The sequence below is a fragment of the Anabrus simplex genome, chromosome 1 (genome assembly GCF_040414725.1).
Source record: "Anabrus simplex isolate iqAnaSimp1 chromosome 1, ASM4041472v1, whole genome shotgun sequence".
In the NCBI taxonomy this organism is placed as follows: Eukaryota; Metazoa; Arthropoda; class Insecta; order Orthoptera; family Tettigoniidae; genus Anabrus; species Anabrus simplex.
This window is the reverse complement of record NC_090265.1, coordinates 945,243,835-945,262,510: the sequence shown is the minus strand read 5'-3', so window position 1 is coordinate 945,262,510 and position 18,676 is coordinate 945,243,835.

Genomic DNA, 18,676 nt, shown 5'->3' with positions numbered 1-18,676 from the left:
GCTTCCGAGATACCAAAACAGGCTTATCTGTTAAATGTATCTTTTGTATTTCCAATCTTTATTTCAACCTGTTCTTGAATAGTTTTACTTATGGCTATGAATTTTGTTTTCTTTTGTGCCTGACTCAGTAGCTCAGGTGGTAGAGCGCTGGCCTTCTGAGCTCAGGTTAACATGTTCGATCCCTGCTCAATCCGGTGGTATTTGAAGGTCCTCAAATACGTCAGCCTCGTGTCGGTAGATTTACTGGAACGTTAAAGAACTCCAGCGCGACAAAGTTCCAGCTCCTCAGCGGCTTCGAAAACCTTAAAAGTATCTAGTGAAACGAAGACCAATATTATTACAATATGGTTTTTATGTTAAAATAACGTAGAATATATTGTTCATAATGTTCTTATTCTCCCCACACAAACCGAGTAGTGTAGGCCTACTTGTTGGTGACAAATTCAAAATAAATCTGAACAGTTCATACAATGGCCTGAATGAAATATCTGAAACCGAGCGAGTTGGCCGTGCGGTTAGGGGCGCGCGGCTCTGAGCTTGCACCCGGGAGATAGTGAGTTCGAATTCCACACTCGGCAGCCCTGAAGATAGTATTCCGTGGTTTCCCATTTTCACACCAGACAAATGCTGGGGCTGTGCCTTAATTAAGGCCACGGCCGCTTCCTTCCAACTCCTAGGCCTTTCCTACCCCGTCGTCGCCCTAGGACCTATCTGTGTCGGTGCGACGTAAAGCCACTAGCAAAGAAAGACAAAAAGAAATATCTGAGTGTGAGATGTTAATAATAATGACAGTGAGGTAATAATAATGACAATGAAAATCCACAGTCTGATTCCAGTCAGTCGACCGGGTCAGGAACGGAATGAATGAAGCCCCCATCTAGCGGTGACGATAGGAACTCTGCCGGCTGGCGAAGCCTGTCGCACTCTTCTGGGGCAATGATTAATGATAGACAGATGAAATTAAATGATACTGAAGAGTGTTGCTAGAATGAATGATGACAGGAAAAACCGGAGTGGCCTACCGGGAGAAAAATCGGTCCCGCCTCCGCTTTAACCAGCGCAAATCTCACATGGAGAGACTCGTGTCGTCTCAGAACTCACGCCTTTCAAAACTCACGAGTATCAAAATTCACGAATTCCAAGAAGAGGATTAGTAAGAGTAGGTTTCTTTATCTGGGTCAGTCTCAAAACTCACGAGCCGGGCCAGTTCTTCTTTGAATGGTTAAATGTCCACCGTACCCACATAATGACTGTAGATATTTAAAATGTAATATGAATTGTGCGAAAAGGTCCATTGTTAGCACCAGGCGAAACTCTGCGTTCCGGTTGTAATAATTGGCACTTCTGTCATCAAGAGGTAGGCCTGTCGTGTAGCCTCGCACAAATGGCGGATGGAGTTTTTAGGGCCGGGAGTGTCCGAGGACATGTTCGGCTCACCAGGTGGAGATCTTTAAGTTGACACCCGTAGGTGACCTGCGCGTCGGGGCCCGGAACACCTGTGACCAAAGGCCAAAACGCTAACCATTTATTCGTGGATCCGGACAGCCTCGCACAAAGTACATGTGACAGGAGACTGAGAAACCCACGGACATGAGGTACACACCGGTGGCTATTTCACTTAAAAATGTTATTGCCACTTGAAATATACCGGCATACTTGGATGACGGTCTTTTATGTTAAAGCCATACTGTTTCGCTCGACTTGTTTTTCGCTGCTTATAAAATCTATAACAGTTGTATACTAAATTTAGTTTATCCATTTGCGAAGTAATGAATTCCATGTTGTGTACTGCTCGCGGGAGCAAGCGTTATACTTGGAAAATTTGGTCTGTGGTAGAGTGATAATTCCTGTATATATATCTCGTATCCTCATCCCGAGGTGGTGCAGTTCTTTTTTCTTGGAGGTGAGCTGCATGTATCATTTCAACCACATACCAGCCCTTCTGCCATTCTTAAATTTCTGGAAGTACCGGGAATCGAACCCGGACCCCCGAGGACGGAAGCTACTAACACTAACCGTTACGCTACGGAGGAGGACATGATTCCTGTTGAAAGGGTTGAAGGGAACGTGAGTCACCGCGCACCTCATCCCTCGTGCCGTCATCGCAGGCACCTGCTGTCCGGAGTCATGAATTTTGAGACTTATTTAAATGCCAATTTAGCTACTAGTTTACAGTCGTGAGTTTTGATACTATTTTCTACTAATTTTAGTTCGTGAGTTTTGAGACTCTTGAGTTTTGAGACATTACCGAGTGACAGGGATATGAACCACGGAACCCAGAGGTGAGAGGCCGATGCGCTGTCACCTGAGTCGTGGAGGTTTCAATGATAATAATAACAACTAATAATCATCATCATCAATTTTTATACCACCTTGTAACACTTATTTCTCTTTCCATGGAGAAGCGTGGTAGCCGAGTGGCTTCTCAACAAGGCGACCACGGTTTGAACCCGGACCAATGCATGTGGTATTTTTGAAATGAAAAATCACGTCTCTGTGATGGCGTTTCCTCGTAAAACTGGATGTATCGTTGCTGTGATCGCGATGTCAATAGTCACGTTAAACAATAGGCTAGCTTGACTTTCCATGGCTTTCTCTGAGTTCTGGTAGGCAGACCATATTTTGAAATGGACCAATAGGTAACTCTGTTTCTTGTTTTATTCTGTTAATTTAAAATTGAAGATTCTATGCATTCCATGTCACAAAAATATGGTAATCCATTATTTAAATACGCGTTGCAACAAAATTTTATAGAAGTGTGACGGACAGGTTATTTTACTAGTACTATATTGTTACGGTCAACCCCGTGGTAGCCCCATTCGGCATTTCTTGGAAGGGGTTAGTGAGTCAGATGACCGAGGATGTCCCAGCCGGCCTGTGGGGTGGGACCGGCCTCTCCGTGTATTCTTCTCGTCGGCTGGTTTCACTGTGAGCTTCTGGGAAATCAACGAGAATGTTCCGTCTCTAGCCACGTCGCGAATATTCTGGTACACATCACCCGACCTATAAAAAGGGAGGCTAGCCGCGGACAGTCGGTCAGTGTTGGACTGTGTGGTGGAGTCAGTGTGAGACTCATTGTGTAGGGGTTCTGTGGCTGATCTGAAGGCGACGGAGATGTTGGCTGTTGATAGTGTCCTACCGAGGTGTGAACGAGGAACTGTTCTGGGCGGTGTCGGAGTGTCCATTGAGTAGCTCGGCAGAGACGGCATACAGAAAAAAGACTGAGTACTAGCTGACAGTACTCTCTCTCTCTCTCTCTCTCTCTCTCTCTCTCTCCCTCTCCGTGCGTGTGTGTGTGTATGGTTCTGTAGACTGAGGACCACCGTGGAGTCGGCGATATCGTGAGTGTAATTGGAAATGTGTTACTAGTAATAGTAATTTTGTGAGAAGTACTGTTCTGTTGATTAGTAGTTCACTGCATGTGACTGTGTGAATTACTGAACTATCTCTGGAGTCGATCCAAGGAAAAATTATTGTGTGTTGTATACCTAGTAGCATTGTGTTCAAACCCAGCGGTCTGCACGCAGCTGCGGTATGAGGTGACTGGTTTTGGAGAAGCACAAGTGAAAGGATTGGTTTGGAAAAAAAGGTTTTCATTCCCCGCGGGGCGGGGTGGGCCCCCTAGACCGTAACGCGCTCTCTCGGGCCGGGAGAAGTGGAAAGAACAATGAGATGTGTTGAATGAAGAAGGTGGGAAAGGCTGAGATAATTTGATAGAGGAGAATGGAAATTTATGGGGGATGATGTGTGTGACAGCGCTAGAATGGAGTTGAAGGGTTATAAAATGTAAGGTTGCGGTGATATTGCATAATGACGTGGTGAGGAGTCTGAGGAGTTCAAGTTGCGGAGGAGGTTTATATAAGAAATTAGTTGGGGTAGGGGTGGACGGACTGGTTGACTAGGTTGAGATCAAGGAGGGGCTGGCGGGGCTGGCAGGTTGCGACGTCGTGTGTTGTTGGGAGGATGGCGAGGAAAAGGCTGGGGAGGGGAACGAGAAGGTTCTATTTTATGGGGATGGCGGCACCATTGCTGATGAGTCGCTGTACATCTTCGTCAGTGGACAGATTGAGTCGGAGCAGATAGGTGGGACCAGAGACGTTCATGATTCTGAAGGCTCTGTGAGCTGGAACGCCTTCTGCCTGCAGTTCGTGTAATATGCCCCGGTCGGAGAGGTTAGGATCAACGCCGCGGATTACCCAGCTATACATAGCTGGAGAGGATGGTTGTGTCAACGGTGATGGTACGGCGGCAGCTGAAGTGGTGACAGGCGTGGCGGGCCCGTCGTCTGCTGCGTGAGAAGATGGAGGTGGCTGTGATGATGTCTGCGGTAGTGTGGTTGCTCCGATGGCGGATGCTGCGTCGGTTGCTGAAGACCAGGTTGAGCAGGGGTTGGAAGGTTGGGGAGAGTGGAAATATTTACGGGTGACGGGCGTTGTAAGTAACTGGGCGGGTTAGGGTATGGAGGCAAGGGACATGAAGTCGTAAGAAGAGGCGAAGGATGGGAATACGTTAGAGTCGTGATGGGAGTTTAGGTAAAGTTGAAGACGGAGGTCGTCGTGGTGGCGGTGGTGGTCGTAATGGATAGAGGTAGGTAATTTGGGGAGGGTGACTTCCAAGTTTTGGTGTCGACCGTTTGCTTGCTTGTAACCGGCTGGGAGCTGAAGTAAAGATGTGGAGCCACCCGGCCGGTCAAAAATATCAGGAGATTCGTCAGCGAAGAGCTAAGGTGTCCGCGTATATATGTCCGTCAAATAGGATTACAGCTTCCTTCAGATAAAGATTGTCTGGCTGGAGTCCTCCTGTCCTATTAGAGACTTGTAAATAGACAGCAATTAGTAAGTGTAGCCGTTCATGGTTGAATAGTATGTGCGTGTGTGTGTGTGTCTTTATTGGGCGATCCTGAAATAAGTTAAAGTAATAAAGCATTTTTTACAATTGGCTTTACGTCGCACCGACACTGATAGCTCTTATGGCGACGATGGGATAGGAAAAGGTAGAAGTGATAAGAAAGCGGCCGTGGCCTTAATTAATGAACAGCCCCAGCATTTGTCTGGTGTGAAAATGAGAAACAACGGAAACTCTTCTTCAGATCTGCCGACAGTGGGGTACGAACCCAGTATATCCCGAATGAAAGCTCACATCTGCGCGCCCCTAACCGTACAGCCAACTCGCTTGGTGCGTAAAAAAACAGATGCTGACGCAGATGATGTGTGTGGAAAAGCTGTCCTGTACACAAATGACAGGTAAACCCAAGTTTGTTAACCGAGTGAGTGGCTGCGTGGTTTGGGTCACGTAGCTGTCATTTTCATTCAGGAGGTAGTGGGTTTGAACCCCACTGTCGGCAACCCTGAATATGGGTTTCGGTGGTTTCCCATTTTCACACCAGGCAAATGCTCGGGCTCTACCTTAAGGCCATGGCCGCTTCCTTCCCATTCCTAGCCCTTGCTTATCCGATCGTCACCTAAGACCTATGTGTGTCGGTGCGACGTAAAGCAAAATTTAAATAAATACAAATTTGCCATTGCGTCTGATACTTTTGGTCTTCATATGAGTTACTGATTTTTATTATTACTTTTTTTTTTTTTTTTTGGCCAGCGGCTTTACGTCGCAACGACACAGATAAGTTTTATGGCGACAATGTGATAGGAAAGTTCTAGGAGTTGGAAGGAAGCGGCCGTGGCTTTAATTAAGGTACAGCCCCAGCATTTGCCTGGTGTCAAAATGGGAAACCACGGAAAACGATCGTCAGGGCTGCCGACAGTGGTATTCGAACCCACTATCTCCCGGATGCAAGCTCACAGCCGCGTGCCCCTAACCACACAGCCAACTCGCCCGGTTTACTGATTTCTACCAGCATAGTTGCTAGAAGTGACAACGTAGGATTCCCGTCCAATGTACTTTTGAAACAAGTGTTACGAGGAATCGGAAGAAGTGACAGACAACTACTCGGATATCACACCCCACCTTCGATACCCCGAGGAAGCTTCTTTAACAGCAATCATTACATATTAGGGCTAAATTTTGTGGTCAGAACTTGGAAAAAACAAAATCAACATTTTCTTGGCATGAGTATGATAAATCGCAGGGGAAAATCATGAATGGTACACATTGTCAGCTTCGACATTATCTTATGTCCTAAGGGTGGACTTCACCAAAATTTAGGCTTAGCATATTTGGCTACGAGGATGGGTGCGAATGGAAGGGAAAGCAGTGCATGTCTTCGTTTTATTAATTTACTAGCTGATGTACCCGTGCTTCGCTGTGGGATTCTCAGAAGGACTGTCTTTGTGGTTTTCATTGGGACTGTACCTTAAGTAAGGCCACGGCCACTTCCTTCCCACTCCTAGCCCTTTCCTATCCCATCGTCGTCATAAGACCTATCTGTGTCGGTGCGACGTGAAGCAAATTTAAAATAAAAGCAAAACTCGGTACGCAGCAGTAATCCCATCTATCGGAGATGAGTGGTAACAGAAGACACAAAACACACGACAACAAACAATGGTCAATGGAATGATATTGTTGATCAATTTTGTGAGCTTTCTATATTGTAGGCGTTCACATTTAGTTTTCTTTCGACTCTGTGATATTAGGTCGTCTTATAGAAATATTTATAGCATAGACTGTAGTTCATTATTCCTCGACTTTACATTCTGTTTACCCTTTACCCTTTTTCTCGTGACTCGGCACTGATATGGACTTAGCAACAAAAATACAAATTCATGAATATTTGTTATAGCCATTACGGTAAAATGTATAAGACATAAATGATCGGAAATGTAATACTGTATAACTTTAGTTATGTAGTGTTTATCGATAGAACCACTGCTAACATTAATATTTGGGCATTCAATTTTAGGCCTTCCCCTAAACTACCATTTCACTCAACGTGAATAAAGTTAAAAGCCTATATTGTAGCGACTTATTCCCGGACCTTGCATACCGATTTTCATTAAGATAGGGCCACTAATAACATAAATATTTGAGAATAAAATTTCAGGCATTCCCCTACACTACCATTTCTCTCAGCGTGAATAACATTATTTATGACCTAGATTGTAGCGAATTATTTCCTGACTGTGCATACCGATTTTCATTAAATTCTCTTCAGCCGTTTTCACGTGATGCGCGTACATACATACATACATACATACATGCATACATACATACAGACAGACAGACAAACAGACAGACAGACAGACAGACAGACAGACAGACAGACAGACAGACAGACAGACAGGCAGACAGACAGACATAAATTACGGAAAATTGTTACTGTGGACACGACCGATACAGAAATACCATCCTTTTTAAATTCTGAGCAATGTATGGACAAAACTCTTCAGTGGCGGTGGGCTATCAGGGGCACATGAGCACGTGAACACCCAGTTCTAAGGCATATTCACGCATTCCTGGATACCGACAATTCAAAATTGTTTCCTTTTTTTCGACCTGATTTCGTCAATCGATCGAAAACGTTCGACTTATATCGAAGCTCCGTTACACTGACACCTGTTCGTTTCGACCGACAATGCCAGGGAGCACACTAGAGATTTTGCTACGAGCCTTAACACTATACGCATGCGCTTGGAAGTGACGTCATGGATTATGCATATATATCTCCATAAGCGAGGAGCACGGTAAGGCATGTGCCTTTCCGTCTACAACCACCCTCAAACCAGAGATAGTATTACAGTTGACCACAAGGGTCCGCCACCTCCCCTATTATTCGTACTGCTGGCCACAGCTCCCAGAAGTTACTATTACATTACATCGCCGGATGAATTTGCTAGTGGCTAATTCTGAACAGGTATTTGTAATCACGGGATCAGAAAGCCAGAGCCTCAGCCTCAGCCAAAGCCTGAGAGATTCAGCCCGGCAGTCGTAATTTTAGTTTTCTTGTACACTAACAGATTAACCTCGGAAAAATACGTCCGCGGTTGTAAGGGTTCTACCGTATTATGAGTAGAGAAGCAGCCGTACAAGGAACTTTTAGTGAAATGATTTAAGTGATTTTGTACTTATTTGCATTCAACTTTGGTATATTTGAGACATGAACACAAATTTTGTTGTGAACCCTCTGAAAATTTGGTCACGAGCTGCCACTGAAACTCTTATTTTATATGTACGAGTATACAGACTATCTGCCACGATAGCTCTATGAAGTCACCTTTCCAACAGGACTGCGCCGTGTCCCGGTCTATACAAGTCAGGCATTCGAAGCGGAAAGTATTGTCCGTGTGGATTAGATCCCAGGTGGATTTGCTTCCCTTGGCTTATGATCGGAAAGGTAGTAGTCATACAAAACTCGAAATTTGCATCATTAATTCATTCACTCTTCTTGGTTGCGAAGACACGAATATTGACAGTACATTTTCATCATCAGTTTCGGTTAGCGCGAGGACTACGTGTTGTTAGCAACTAGCCTTGAATTGGGTGCGGAGCGATCTGTTGGTCTTCGAACAGATATAATCTTACGGGGTGCATCGAGAGAGATGCGGGAACAATGCTAAGAGAACCCTCTCGAGATTATTAACTTGAGGAGAATACGAATATCGACCCCATACCCACACTTGACTCTGATGGGATGGCCGTAGAAACAGGTAGACTAAGTGATTTTAAATACGTACATGGAACGTGAAGCTTCGGCTGCAGCTTACAGTTCTAGAAAATAGTTCTGAATCTTTGAATAAAGTGATAGAAGAAGGAGAGCATATTGAGAAGCCATATACATGAGTTGCTCTAATTTGTTATGTTTATTCTTTGATGACGCTATGAATGTCTATTTGCTTTATTTTTGCCTCAGAATAAGATGCAGCTAACGCTAATACACGCAAGATAGGTTACTCTAACTGACTTGCCATCTTTAATGCGATGTTAAACTCTCTTACCGATTTTATCAGAACACTAGGCTTTCTTGGACACACGCTGCTGTCTTCCATCTCTTGACAGAATGGAAAGGTTTCTCTTGAATTTTGACCTCTTGCTGCTGTATATTTGAACTCTCGTGGCGGTTACTACGCTTCCTCTTGACTGCCTCAGACATACACGTCTTCCTCTCAAAAACACTTTTTTTTAAAAAAATATCATAATGATTATGATATAAAAAGAGAAAAGCTTTCTTTTCCCCTGAGTTATAAAATGTTGTCCTCTTCTTAATACATTTTTGGCCGGGCTGAATAGCTCAGATGCTAGAGCGCTGGCCTTCTTAGCTCAAATTGGTGGGTTCAATCCCGGCCGGCTTAGTCCGGTGACATTTAAAAGTGCTCAAATACGTCAGCTTCGGGTTGGTGGATTTACTGGCACGTAAAAGAACTCCTGTTGGACAAAATTCCAGCACCTCGGCGTCTCCTAAATCTGTAGAAATAGTTAGTGAGACGTAAAACCAATAATGTATTATTAAACATCATGTGGTTTGTTTCGTGTCTGCCCGTAGGCTGACTGTATCTTTAAGATATACCATTATATATTCTGTAGTTGTAAGAGAAACCTGTGCAGTCCTAAAGAGGAGCATCAAAAATAACCCCATGGCGCAACAGCTCCGAAGGGCCATGGCCTACCAAGCGACCGCTGCTCAGCCCCAAGAACGAGGTGTCGTCTGGTCAGCACGACGAATCCTCTCGTCCGTTATTCTTGGCTTTCTAGACCAGGACCGCTAACTCACCGTCAGATTGTAATGACGTAGGCTGAGTGGACCTCGAACCAGCCCTCAGATCCAGGTAAAAATCCCTGACCTGAGCGAGAATCGAACCCAGGACGTTCGTGTAAGAGGCAGGCACCGCGGGGCCGGCAAAGAGGGGCATTAACTCTGGTACAATGAATGGTACTGTGACCAGTTCCTTTCCCTTGCACTGTACAGTACATTGTGCTCATTACCGCTTTATAAAAAGAACGATTTTGGGTGCATAAAATAATTAAATATTAACTGGTACTGAAGTGCATGCGGAAGTACTAATGAGCTACATTTTTATGAATTTACTTTTTTATTTTCTGAAATATGGTGTGGAACATTGTTATCCCATTTACCAATCTAGGCAGGAAGTGTTCATGTTCAGTGGGGTAGTAATCTACTATTTATATAACTAGAGTGGAGTCTCGATTTAATGGATTATCAGAGGCTAAGGGTTGCATGTAAAATAGAAAGTAAATTGAACCGCGAATCTTAGGCATTGTATCGACAATAAACGATGGGAACAATTTTATATACGTAGTCTACCATTTTACAGAGAATTTGGGTTGACAAAATAAACATCGTTTCAATTGCTTTCCCTTCCTTGGATACTGTTTCTTGAGTGAAATGTTACCAAGCTCGGCAGATGCAATCCCTTAAGTGCGGCCAGTATCCAGTATTCGAGAGGTAGTGGGTTCGAACCCCTCTGTCGGCAGTCTTGAAATGGTTTTCCGTGGTTTACCATTTTCACATCAGGTATGTGCTGGGACTGTACGTTAATTAAGGCCACGACCACTTCCTTCCCACTCCTAGCCCTTTCCTGTCCCTTCGTCGGTGCGACGTAAAGCGACTTGATTGAAATGTTCGTAATAAGCTGTCACCTGTGGATCCAATGAAGCTCCTACGATCGAGATAATGCCGTTCATATGTTCTCTAATCAGCGATAGATTCGGACCAACCGAATCCACTTCTTCATCATCGTCAGCTTTCTGACCATCCCGAAGAACATCTTCAGCAATATTTTTATTTTCTGAAATATGGTGTGGAGCATTGTTATCCCGTTTACCAGTCAAGACAGGAAGTGATTGGTTGCCTGGGTCTTTGTCGTCCATATGTAGCCACTGTTCAATGTCATTCTGACTCCAATTACCGAGAGCGTCCTTCAAAGTTTCAAAAGTCAGAGGTTTCACTCTAAAAGACATCATGGTTTATTTCCGTTCAATAATTATTTTAAAATTACTTTTATTAACCGTATTTATTAGTTGAATCAAGTCCGTTAAATCCCAAGTTCATTGGATTAAGAGTTTACTCTCATTACGATAATGCTCTTAATATTTAGAAAGATGATTCATTGAACATTATCCTCTAACACAATATTAGAATATACAATGTACCCTGTGATATCAAGAAACGGAAATATATATCCTTCAGGGCTATTTGTGTTAGAAATTTGACAGTGCACTTTATGATCTATCGAGAGTTCTAAAATAAAATTTACCTCACCCATATCGTCTTTCTGTTTGCTGCTACACTGCCCACAGCAAGGATAAGGTGAAGTAGATACCTGTCTCTGACAACGTCGCCTTATATGCATGAGCAATTGAATTAAAGATATCTGGCCAGTAGCGTGTAGCACCTCCTTTTGCCTTGATGACGGCAGTGATGCGGCGTGGTATGGACTCCACAAGATAGCGCAAGCGTTAAGGCTAGTACACACCAAGCGACAAAGTTGCAGAACACGTGTATCGCGACAAGTTCCAGGGGTATCCTGCGACATTTTTTCCGTGTATGGGACCGTCGCGATACAAAAGTTGCATGGCGCAGGTCTCCCATTCGAAATGGGATACATGATACAAATGTTGCGCAACATGACGTAGTCTGGACGTGTCACGAGACAAAGTCCCGGGACACGCCGATGCCAGTGTGCAGATAGCCGCCACGTGTTGGTGTTGTGTTTCGTGTTCTGTTGTTTTGCGATGGAAACTACTCTAAAAATAATTGAGGATTTGCACACCCTTCCTTGTCTTTGGGATGTTATGTCTACCGAGTATAAAAACAGAGACAAAAGGAGGGAAACAATGGACTCTCTGGCTGAAAAGTTCACTATGTCCATTCACGAGATGGAGAAAAAGATTCACAACATTAAAAGCACATAAAGCAATTTCTTGCGCCATTTCGCGCCGATTCCTGTGCTGCAACTGGCTCTATAGATATGGACGCGGGACATTGTATCGCAACAGTCTAGGGACAGTGTCTCGTAACTGTCCCCATACAATGTCCCGCGACTTTGTCGCTAGGTGTGTACTAGCCTTTAGGGAGCAATACTGATCCATGGTCGCTGCACGGTCTCCTATAATCCACTAAGGTTGGTCGGAGCAATGTCCAGGGCACGCACATCCCTCTCGATAGCATCCCAGATGTGTTCAATGGGATTGAGATCGGGGATCCTCGGGGACCAGGCAAGCATGTTCACATCTGCGGAGTGCTCATTAAACCAGTGAGCCACAATTCAGGAGCAATGGGCAGTGTCATGCTGTAAATACAGGTCACCTGCAAGGTGATGGGCGAGCAAAGGGGTGAACATGACCTTCCAGCAGATTCCTGTAAAGTTCGTCGGCGAGGGAAGGTTTTAGGTGTACCAGGGATCCCACTTCATCTCACGTGAACAATCCCCATACGAGGATACCGCCTGAAATGTACTCTGCTGGCAAGAGGGATCTATGACTCATGTGGTTGACGATACACTCATACTCGGCCATCGATGTGTACCAACTGGTACCTAGACTCATCTGACCAGGCGACATTTTCACTTGCTCTTAGCGTCCAATGGAGGAGTTCCTTTGCTCATGTCAGTTGTTGTGCCTTGTGTCGCTTGTTGAACAGACGTACCCTCGTCGGACACTTGTTTCTATACGCCATGGCGAGGAGATAACTTTGGATAGTATGGCTGCTCGCACGTCGTTGTCGTCCAGCATTGAAATGACGAGTGATCTGCTGTACTGTGGTCCATCTATCCGCTCGTACGATCCGAGCTAGCCAATGGTGACCCCTGTCATCAACGCGTCGCAGACCGCGACAGATGAGCCTAGCGGCAGTGGTTTTGTTCGAATCACGTACCCACTCGTGATATGGTGGCGTTTGGAAAGCCCATTGTCTGCACAACTGTAGAGATGGAGTGGCTCATACGTCTCCGCCAACAACCCGACTAAGTTCAAATGCGGTGAGGTCTCGTATCTTACCCTTCCTGCAGTCAACTGTTACTGATACAGCCCGTACGAGGTTCGACATTGTCGCTGATACATGCCACGCCCTCCTATTACGTTCGCCAGGCTAGCACGGCGTCATTTCCCTACTACGGCAGCTATCTCGAATTTGCACATGAGTGTGTTTCAAATGGCCGGTTTTCGGTCAGAGTTGCTTCTTCTTCTTTATTACTTATTTATTTATTTATTTATTTATTTATTTATTTATTTATTTATTTATTTATTTATTTATTTATTTATTTACCGTCGAGGGTTGGTTTTACCCTCAGACTCAGCGAAGGAACCCACCTTTACCGTGGCAAGGGCAGTGTGCTGGAGTATGGGACTTTGAATCTGGAGATATAACTGGGGAGGAGGACCAGTACCGCGCCCAGGCAAACCTCACCTGCTAGGCTGAACAGGGGCCTTGTGAGGGGATGGCAAGATCGGAAGGGATAGACAAGGAACAGGGAAGGAAGCTACCGTGGCCTTATGTTAGGTACCATCCCGGCATTTACCTGGAGGAGAAGTAGGACACCACGGAAAACCATTACACATTTTACCTCCCGGAGCTGAGTGGACTCCGTTCCAACCCTCGTACCTCTTTCCATATTTTCGTGTCAAAGCCGGGGATCGAAGTCGGGCTTCCGGGGGTGGCAGTTAATCACACTAACCACTACAACGCAGAGACAGACATTATTATTATTATTATTATTATTATTATTATTATTATTATTATTATTATTGCTGTTGTTGTTTTCGTTCTTACTAGTACCTTCATTTTGAGTCTACTACAAACAAGCATAGTTTAATGAAATTTACGAGTTATTACATCTTTGACTTACGACATATGAGAAAGATTAGAACAGTTTCAGAGAATTTAAAGTTATTTCATTAATTTCAAAATACACTGCTCAGCAAAATATGATGTCACAGTGCCCTGAGTGCCACAATGGGCATTTCGTAGTTCCGTCTATGTCCGGCTCCTTGGCGGAATGATCAGCATAGTGGCCTTCGGTTCATAGAGCTCCGAGTTAAATTCTCGGCTGTGTTAAATAATTTTAGTCTTAAATGGTTAATTCTTCTGTTTCGAGGACTGTGTGTTTGTACTGTCCCTGTAACTCACATAGTACACACAAGACTATTCTCCATCACAACAACCAGCGGTTTCCCGTACACCGCAGATGCCGCCCACCCTCGTCGGAGGGTCTGCCTTGCAAGGGCTGCACCAGGCTTACAATAGCCACACAAAATTATAATAATAATAATAATAATAATAATAATAATAATAATAATAATAATAATTATTATTATTATTATTATTATTATTATTATTATTATTATTATTATTATTATTATTATTATTATTATTATTGTTACCGTGTTTTGGTGGTAGGTAGAGGTGTAAGAAGGTGCGGGCGTGAATGGGTCTCAAACTACGGAATCAAAGTTAATGTAAAAGTTAACAAGGTTATATTTCCTTTTCAATATTAAGTAATAACAAAGAACAGGTACTTAGTAGCCGAAACACAATTTGAAATGTACAATTACAGGGATTACAGAGTTTGGGCTTCGAGCCCTGAGTTCACAATTTTTGAGCAACTAGCCCAACTTTCCGATATACAAATTTTAACAAAGGGGCAGAAAACCCCATTCATCCCTAGGAGCCCCTGGCTCCAAACATTACACATAAAGCCTGCAGGAGGCATACAGAAACAAATTTCAAAGAGCGATCCGCTCTCAAAATTGTAAGCCTATCACAAGGCCACACCAAACTCTACCTTCAAGCTGTCCTCAACGGACATAACACAGGGGTAAAATACCCAACCTACGGAGGTCTATTACATGAAAAGAAGGTTGATTACATGACCTCTAAAATAACAATTTGAGAGGAGGCGATCTTGCACTCCTAATACACTTTGTTTTTAAAACCTAATCTGGCTCTGGGCCGCTAACGCAAGGGCTAATCCCATACTACAGAGGTGACTTAGAGAAGAACACTTTACATTACATAAACGAAGGATAGTTTGAAAAAAATAAGTTCACCTCAAAACAAATGTGAGTGGGAGCTCGAGAGGGTGAGCACTCTCTATCCCAATATGTAGCTTTACAAGAAAAAGATGAAAAGAGTAATTACATTTTAGGAAAAGGTTACATGATGGAAATGCTTCGAACCCGCCGCGAGTGTTAAACTGCCGACCTAGCAAGAAAAGAAGTTATTAATAGGCCATTACCTGGTGTTGAACGGCTGAAGAAGAAAGAGGCGCTTCCCGCCTCCTGCTATGTACTTAATACACTGAAAGATGGAACAGAAGTGGCCCGGAGACCCTAAAATCAGCAGTTTATATACTCTCGCGGAAGTTTCTAGGCGTTAGGGGAATGAAAACACCCGCCCACAATGTTTTTATTGGATAGGACCCCACAATCGATTCAAGTTGGGGGAAGATACATCTGATTGGATAGAAATTAATTTAAGAAATTCGGGATTGGCTACATGCAAAACAAGGGGAAAGAGAGGGGTATACAGCCAACTTAAACAATAACAGAAAGAAATTTAGCAAAGAACAAACATTTGAAATAAAAATTTCTTCAACAAAATAGTTCTTTGACTCCGCACTAGGTTGCACTATTGTTGATCTTCAGTAGTGTCCTCTAGAAGAGAAAGTTCACACTTCTTACTTCAAGCGAAACAAAAACACATCAAAAGTGACACAGTTCAAAAACTCAAAATTTTCCACGTGGTGACATCTTCTGAGAAAGTAGAGAATTAATAGAATAGATAAAGTTCAACCTTCCTCCAGAAGAGGAGTTTCAACTGGCGCAACTTTTAAATAAATGGTGTAGAGGTGTACCGCCCGGTACAATTATTATTATTATTATTATTATTGTAGGTCAATTTGTATCCTGATAAGATTCATTCTCTGAAGAAAAGCATCATATGCCGAACGAGTTGGCTACGCGGCTTGGTTTGCATTCGTGAGTTAGTCAGTTCAAACCCCCGCTGTCGGCAGCCTTGAAGTTCGTTTACGTAGTTCCCCATTTTCGCACAAGGCACACCTTAATTAAGGTAACGGTCGCTTTCTTCCTTTTCCTACCCCTTCGTCGCCATAAAAGCTATCTGTGTCGGTGCGGCGTAAAACAACTACTCTAATAAAATAAAGTATCCTAAATGGATTTCTAGAATAATGTTTTCGAAACTTCCAAGTCTCCCGTCTCCTTAGGCAATTTCTTCCAACAAATACAGCATTATTGCCTCTCAATACAAAGTGAATGCTACTCACGCGCTACTAGAGACTACAAGGATATATCGCACACTCTGAATACGAAGCGGCGTAACTTAAGATCTGTATTTCTTCAGAAATACAACTTTTATGCTTACAACGCTGTTATAAAATACACGTATTGGATTTGGGATTCAGAAAAGGTTTCAGAAAAGACTCTTTAAACCTAATACTTTTTTTTTGTTATCAGGTGAAAACTGTGTCACTTCCCTCCGTGGATCAGTGATAGACTGTCGGCTCCTGAGTCCCAAGATCGCGGGTTAAAAATCGGCCGGATTTTTGAAGGGCGGAAAATACTCCACCCGTACGATGTCGGCAATAAAATATCTTTGGTAACACATTTGGTGTTTCTCCTATAGAATTAATTGTAAATTCTGTCAAAGATTGCCCAGCCTAGACTAAAATGGGACGTCGAATGTCTCTCTTTCTTGGCAAGTGCTTTAATGTCACTCGGTTAGATCGTTTGGCGACGATGGGATAGGAAAAGGCTAGGACTGGGAAATAAGCGATCGTGGTCTTAACTGAGGTTCAGCTCAAACATTGGCCTGGTGTGAAGGTGGGAAACCATGGAAAACCATCCTCAGGGCTGCCGTTGGTGAGGTTCGAATGCACTATCTCCCGAATGCAAACTTACAGTTACATGACCAGAACCCCATAGTCAACACATTCCAAGAAAAGTCGAAACAGACGTGCAGGCGGCCTAAATGGCGTCAAATTAAAACGCTTACTCATGGTAGCTGGGGGTCAGGTGAATATTTACTTTATTTACGGCTCAAATAACACGTACATACTGTGAAAGTGGTTGGATTATGTTCCCCGAAACCATTGTTTGTATAATACTTTCGTTAGTAATTTGGAGTTACATCTGGTAGGCCTGTGAGATTTTCATATGGAGTGTTGGTAACGCAAACTAAACTATTTAAAAAAAATTACAACGTATTTTCATTCTGGGTGCGATACACTTCCCACCTAGAGCCACAAATGGTACTATCGTAGCCGGGCTGAGTAGTGAGTAGACCGATGGCTTTCTGAACCCAACTTGGCAGGTTCTGTTCTGTCCAGTGGTATTCGAAAGTGCTATAATACGTCAGCCTCGTGTCGGTAGATTTACTGGCACGTACAAGAAATCCTGCGGGACAGAATTACGGCACCTTGGCGTCTCCGAAAACCGTAAAAGTAGTCAAGATACAAGATACTATCGTACTCATTAAGTTATGTTGACAGTACACCTGTGGTGGCATATTACGGTAGTAGTAGTAGTAGTAGTAGTAGTAGTATTTATTCACTCATTATGTTGTTTACATATTTACAGGACTCTGTTTCTTATATACATCTCTTCTAATAACATTATTACTTGAGAAAAATTAATCTTTTAACTAAACCACATATATTACAGAAGTAGTATTATTATTAACATATTAATACTTCTATATATATAAGGTGCGAAGTAATTATCCCAAAGTCCTATCGAGTTTCATAGCATTTCTGAATAGAATGAAATTCATGAAACAATAATTCCTTATAGGATGTATATTATCAAGTGAGATACAATGTTTAAGGTACACTATCAGCTATTAAATCTCAACAATATACGGACGATTCTCGGACATAATGTCCTGACAGTGTATTTTTTCGTATCGGTCATTTGTCCGGATGAATCCGTCAGATATTGCCATGGAAACTAACTACGAATAGACTGTAACTCTGCGAGGATTAATCGCAGTTGTGTGCAACGGACCTGTCATCAAGAGAGGTCGATCCTCAAGCATTTACGGAGAAGACACTGAATGGGAAGCTAAACTTGGAGTACTCCAACCCTAAATGAAACACGAAAGGTAGTTTTGTTGCAGGAACAGGTGTAAAAAGTTGGAAGAAGGGAAATAGTGTAGGTTTTAAAAACCTGCATCAGGATACCTGTACTACACCTTGGGATTTGTTTTTAAAAGTTACCATAAAGAAAAGAAATACAAGTAAGAAATGGGTCGATCGACAATGGAATTAAGATGTCTGTTGCCTATACAGGGCATGATTATTCTCTATGAAAACAAATAATTTCGACGTAGAATGTCCTTTGTGGGTCCAAGTCATGTAAATACATACCGTTTCACAGGAAAATATATACGATTAGTTCAGGATGACACCAGCAATACCTTCAACCACGAGTCAATCACATTACAAAATATTGTAGAACTATTCATTCCTACAGTCTGGATAGAAACAAATCAAGCACTACGAAGGAATAGATTGATTGCATGTCAATGTAAGTAAGAGAATATTTAACTTGAAATATTTCCAGTGTCCGTTCATAATGCAAAGGTCGGAAGCCAGTGAAGCGCGAGTTTGTCTGTTGCAGGAGCCTTTATTGTAATGCTGGCCCTTGCATGTCCAACGTGTATATCCCATGGCCGAGCGCTAGATTTACCTGTCACGCCGGCTATATCTCAAAGTAATGTTAAATAGGGCCCGTATTTGCATTATCAAGAAAA